Below are 6,780 nucleotides of genomic sequence, written 5' to 3'. Positions count from 1 at the left end.
CTGTGACACAGTCGTCCCTGAGATGACAGAGGGACGTCCACATGATGACAGAGGAAGAGATTGCAGCTGCCAGCCACAGGATGCCAAGGGCCCATGGGCACCACCAGAAGCTGCTAGAGGGAAGGAAGGATTCTGCCCAAAGGCCATACGGCCCTGCTGACACCTTGGTTTTGGACTTCTGGCCTCCAGCACTGTGGGAGAATACATTTCTGCTATTTGAAGCCACCTGGTTTGTGAGACTTTATGACAGCAACGCTAGTGACCTCATCCAATACTGCTTCTGCTTGCTCCCTCTGTGACTGTGATCAGCCACTGACACTTTAGCCTCTTCCAAGTTTACCAGCCCTCTCTGTTCTCCTTTTTTAAGCCAGATCCCATATTTTACCTTAATATTCACCCGTATCCTAAACCCTTCTGCCTCCCTTCCTTCTTCACAGTTTTAAGGCAGAATCCCAAGCTGAGATGACTCCAACTCTCCAATTTCTCTTCTGCCTTGTGGAAGGCCAGCCTGGAAGATGGACTCTGTGATGGTTTAATTGTATGCATCAATTTCCCTGTGCCACGAGGTGCCCAGACATTTGGTCAAACACTACCCTCGGCATTTCTGTGAAGGTCTTCTTGATGAAGTTAGCATTTGAAGCAGTAGACTGAATAAAGCAGGCTGCTCTTCCCATGTGGGTGAGCCAATCAGTTGAAGGCCTGACTAGAAGTACCCGGTAAGAGGGAATCCCTCCTGCCTGACTGCTTTGAGCTGGATCATTGGTCTTTCTCTTGCCTTTGGATTTGAACAAAAATGTTGGCCCTTCGTGGGTCTTGCACCTACTGTCTTCAGATGAGAGCCACACAATTGGCTGTCTTAGGTGTCAGGCCTTCAGATGCAGACTAGAACTACACTGTCAGCTCTCCTGCATCTCCAGCTTGCCAGCTGCAGACCTTGGGACTTATCAGCCCACCATCATTTCATGAGCCAATTCCTTATAGCAAATCTCTCTCTCTCTCTCTCTCTGTTTTTATTGGTTCAGGTTTCTCTAGAGAATACTGGCTAATGCAGATTCCATCACAACACATGTTGCTATGCTCAGATAGTGGCTATGCTATTCAAAATCTCATTCGCTACAAAGTGTTTCTTGAGCCTCCTTTGTTTTTTGTGATCCTCCAGCCTCCCCACGTGTCCCTTGCCCTCAGCAGATGACTGGTGCATGCTACTTATATTCCACCTGCAGCCCCTCTCTTAGTCCATACCGCAGTCCAGTGCTAATAGAATCTCACAGCTGCTCCCTTTTCTGCAGAACAGCCCCCAGTCAACAGGAAACTTACCAGGCAGGCCACCAACCTCAGGCTTGGCTGATGACTTCCTGATACAGGGGCATAAATGGCAGGTCCTCTTGCCTCAAGGTGAAACCGGAAGTAGAGACAGTAGTGACTCCCTCATTTAATACCCCTAAAGACCTTGAGGCTACCTTCACAAGTAACCACACACTAGGGAAAAGTAACAGATGTTTCAAGGGCTACTGGATACAGGGTCTGGGTTGATGCTGGTATCCAGGGATCCAAAGCATCACCCAGGCTCCATATTATCATCGGCCATATGGGAGTCAGGTGGCGGATAGAGTTTCACCCTGCTGTGTCTCATGGTGGTGCACTGAGTCCACAAACCAACCCAAGGTCATTTCTCTGGGCCCTAAATGTTTGTAGGAAGGACACTCTTAGCCATCGGGAGGACCCTTACTCTGCCCTTGACCTGCAGCGTAAAAGTTATTACCGTAGAAAAGGCAAACTGGAGGCCTAGAATTTCAACTTCCTGCTAAGATCGAGAATGATCTTCTCTTCTCTTACTTGTCTAAGAGAAGAAGGAACAATATTGCATCCCGGGAAAATGGCAAAAGCTAGTGCCACCCTCAGAGCCTTGAAGCATCCAAGAGCAGCGATGCCTCTCATATGCTACGTGATTCACCAGCTTGATCCTACAAAAATTGTAGGGATCATAGCAGAAGACCATGGAACTTTAGAAACGGAGCCAAGTGGTAGCCCCAACTGCAGGTGCTGCCTGATGTGGTATCTTTTCTACTGCAGATTAACAGCCTGAGGCATATCGAATGCAGCCACTGATTGGCAAGTGAAATTTTAAATCACATGCGTCTCAGAAAGGGAGATCAGAAGTAGTTTACATTCACAGGGGACAAAAACTAGACCAGAATGTCTAGTCCAGACAGCCCTTCTAAGCTCCAGACCTGCATATTCAGCTGTGTACCTGACATTACCACGTGGTGACTCACAGACTCTTAAGTTTCTCCACCACAGTCTTATCTCATCACCGGCCCCGTGATTGCCCCAATATCTCAGTGGACGACCCCACCAGCTTCCTTTTTGAGCTCAGCATCACCCTTGAGTCCTTCTGCTTCCTTTTTAACCTCATCTATCCGTCAATCCGGTATTGATTCTGATCCAAGCTGTATCTCAGCTCTGTCTCTCTCCCTGCTTGGCTGCCACTCCAAGCCCAGCCTTCATCGCTCTCCTGCCAGATCGTCCCTCAGTGCTTCTCATTGAACTTGGAGGACAATCTGCATTTCCACCATGTCCTATCTTCATGCTCCAGCCAGCACATGCTGTATTTGTTACTCTTGACAATCATTCTGTCTGTTGACCTGGTGTTTGGCTGCCTTCCCCAGGGTAACATAAGTTCAGTACAAGGCAGAACTGTCTGCCCTATTCACTGTTGTATCCACAGTGGTGTCCAGCTCGTTAAGTCCTAATACCTTAGGACTTAACATGTAATTAAAAGATGGCTGGATTAGTACCAAAGTGCATTCTTGTGCAACACTCAGATCTGGACAGTATCCACCACTGTCATGGGAATGAAGCCCTTTTACTCCATGTTTACAAAACAGTGGGCTGCAAAATTTAATGCAACCAGAAGTGCAGTGCCAGAGGGCAGAGGGAGAGGCAAACAGCCTGGTGATGCGCCCAACCTGAGAATACCTTTCTCCAGGGTCCACCAGCGTGCCATCCTGGACTTTCTGCAGAGAAGCCACAGCCCTTGGTCAGCCGCAGTCCCCAGGGATCACCACTGGGGCAAAACATTCCAGCTGTGGTCTGAGCGCTGTAGAGTGAGTTTGTGTGATTTCATCTACAATCTAAAGACAGAAATGTCTTGTCTTTTATCCACTTTATATGCCAACGTGTTAGTTTCCAGCCACAGTTTCAGACTTTGAGATCATGCTGAATTTTGAGCCGGAAATTAAATAGCATTGTGTCATCACTAAACAGTTAATAATGGCATTTGCCATGTTTGACTGACATCTTTGATGAGCGGAGGTGAAGGACAGGCAGTCTGTATCTTGTAAAGATGATTGTATGATGTATGATGACAGTGTCTTGTACTTGCTATGTGACCTTGAGCAAATAACTCAACTTCCTTGTCCCTTCTTTCTAAAATGGTGATGATAGGAGCACCTGAGTCCTCAGGCTGCTATAAGGAATGAGTTTCTACACAAACAGCTATTAGAACTGTGTTTCACATGTTAAAAGTGCTATTGTGAGAGACAGGAAGAACCAAACAGTCTCTCCTACTTTCCCACACACGGCACTCACCTCTGGTCACCAAAAATGTATGAGGATTTCTCCTCAATAGCAACTAATTCTCCAGCAGACAACAGCTGGTCCTCTAATTCAATTCGGGCATTGTCTGCCTAGAGAGCATAAAATTCCACAAGTTAAGGGGTCAGTCCTGCAAGACTTCCCTCTTTCAGATGCCAGTCACCTGTACTTTTAACCAACTGGCTATAAATTGGGGTTTCCTCTAACCCTTTCCTCAGGTTTGATTAATGTGCTAGAGCGGCTCACAGAACTCAGGGAGACATTGACTTACAATGACCCATTTATTATGAAGGATGTTACAAAGGATAGAGATGAGCAGCCAGGTGGGAGAGATGCATGGGAAAAGGTGCAGGGAGAGGCAGGGAGCTCCCATGCCCTGACTGGTGGTACCTCCCCGCCTCCAGGCATCCCCACGTGTTTAGCTGCCTGCAAGCTCTCCAAACCCTGTCCCTTTGGGTGTTTATGGAGGCTTCATTACATAGGCATGATTGATGACATCACTGGCCATTGGTAATTAATTCAACCTTCAGTCTATCACCTCTCCCTAAAGGGTGGGGATGAAATTTCAACCCCCTACTCACGTGCTTAGTTCCCCTGGCAACCAGCCCCCTACCCTGAGACCCTCGAGGAGCCCACCAAGAGTCACATTATTAGAACAGAAAATGCCCCTGTCACCCTGGAAATGCCAAGGGGTTTGGGAATTGTGTGCCAGGAACCAAGAGGCAAAGACCAAATAGATTAGAGCAAAATATTCTAGCACCCCTGTCTACCAGGGTTTTAGGAAGCCTATCTCAGGAACTGAGAGCAGAGATCAAAATATACTTACCTGTATTATATCACAAATCACAGCTATGTAAGCGTTTGCTGTCATTTTTAGTATTATAGTACCATTACCTCTACCATGTTAGAGACATTGTCATGGCATCTCAGAGACTTCAGATAACATGTCCCAACCCCAGCCCTGGAACAGCGGAGTCGGGGTTGCTCGCCATTTCCTCTGGTCCGGCAGCTCACACTACTTCCAATGTGAGATGTCTAGGTTAGCTGAAATCTCCGTCTCTTTATCTGTCCTTCATTTGGGCTTTGTTGTTCATAAAGGCATAGAGAATCAAGAGACTCTGGTTCCCCCATGACAGGCATTCAAGCAATTCAAGAGAGTGTTCATGAATCCCTGATCCAAATGGTCTCTGCTCCAGGCTAACCAGCCCCTTCCTTTAAGGAGACCTTATTGGCTCAGGCAGCGTCTAATCCTCCCTGACCCATCTGTATTTCTCTCACCTGACATCTACTCTGTCTGCAGTGCTACGGGTTCCACTACGAAACAGATCTTGCTTTCACTACTCCACCCTCAGTCAGCCAAGAGGCCTCCCCACAAGCTCTTACGGCCTCCACCCTTGTCCCCGCAAACCGATCACCCTCAGCAGCAAGGGCGATCGTTTTCAACAATCACAATCACAGCATACTGCCACATTTCCTAAAGCCCTCAGTGGCTTCCCATTTGCCCTAAAATAAAAACCCAGGGACCGGGCATGGTGGCTCAAGCCTGTAATCCCAGCACTTTGGGAGGCCGAAGTGGGTGGATCACCTGAGGTCAGGAGTTCGAGACCAACTTTAGTAGACCCATCTCTACTAAAAATACAAAACTTAGCTGGGCATGGTGGCACGTGCCTGTAATTCCAGCTACTCGGGAGGCTGAGGCAGGAGAATTGCTTGAGCCCAGGAGGTGGAGGCTGTAGTGAGCCGAGACTGCACCACTGCACTCTAGCCTGGGTGACAGAGAGACTCTATCTCAAAAAACAAACAAAAAAACAAAACAACAACAAAAAATCCCAAACCACTTGACCCACAATGTCCCAGTAATCTGATCCCTGCTTTCATCACCATCATCTCCTTTCTCTGATGCCCTTTTCACCTTGGCCCAGCCACACGGCTGGCTTTCTGGCAATTCCCTGTGCATGCCTCAGGGCCTTTGCTCTTGCTTGTCCCTCTGCCTGGATTACTCTGCCCCAGATTGGAGGTACCTCCTCAACAGCCAGGTCTCTGCTCCAACGTCTCCTTTACAGAGAGGCTTTCCATGACCATACTCCAAAAACAGTCACACTACACCCCTTAACTCGCTATCCCTGGACCATATTATATCTTCTTGTATCGCTTATTACTACTCGGTATATGTAAGTACTCTTCGAGAGCTGTCTTCCTCTCTACAGTGTATACTCCCTGTGGGAGGAGAGGCCACCTCTGATCTGCCGCACGTGTAATTAGCACAGCATTGGCACAGCCTAGGAACCGGTGGGGCAGGTGTGTTAATGCTTCCCACCTGCTCCCAGAAATGTCCATATCTGAATCTCAGGAGGCTATGAATATGTCACCTTACCTGGCAAAGGGAAATTAAGGTGGCAGAGAGATTGAGCGTTGCAAATTGGCTAACCTTAAAATGGGGAGATCATCCTGGTTTATTTGGGTGGATCCACTGACATCACAAGAGCCCTGGTGATGGGACATGAGAGGGGGAGAGGAGCTCGGCATGGGGGTCATGCCTGTGACCCCAGCCTTTGGGAGGTGGAGTATTGTTTAATCCCAGGACTTCGAGACCAGCCTGGGTAACATTTCCTATCCCTAAGAAATTTTAAAAATTATCTGGGCATGGTGGTGCATGCCTGTAGTCCTAGATACTCTGGAGGCTGAGGTGGGAGGATTGCTTGAGCCCTAGAGGTCAAGCCACAGTGAGCCGTGATGGAACCCCCTGCATTCCAGCCTGGGTGACAGAGTGAGAGAGTGTCTCAAAAGAAAAAGAAGGTGGGAGAGGAGACAAAAGAGAGTCAGAGAGGTGCGTCAGAAAGATGCGATACGGAAAGGACCCAGCTGACCCTTGCTGGTTTTGAAGATGGAAGAAGCCGTGAGCCAAAAACCCAGACAGACCCTAGAAGCTCTAAAAAAAAAAGAGGACCCCGTCATTCTCAGTTTAGCCCAGTGAGACGCATTTCTCCAGAACTGTAAGGTAATGAACCTGTGCTGTCTAAGCCACCAAGTCTGTGGAAACTTGTTACAGCAGCCACAGGAAACTAATTCAGCACTAATGACTATTTGCTGACGGAGTGAATAAGTGAATGAATGGAGACAACAGTCAGGGCCCTGTAACATCGCCAGGGCCCCTGTAACCTCTGCATCTGTCCTGGTGCGTGC

This window comes from Cebus imitator, unplaced genomic scaffold, assembly GCF_001604975.1.
Source record: "Cebus imitator isolate Cc_AM_T3 unplaced genomic scaffold, Cebus_imitator-1.0 Scaffold488, whole genome shotgun sequence".
Classification (NCBI taxonomy): Eukaryota; Metazoa; Chordata; class Mammalia; order Primates; family Cebidae; genus Cebus; species Cebus imitator.
This window is presented reverse-complemented; position numbering follows the sequence as displayed.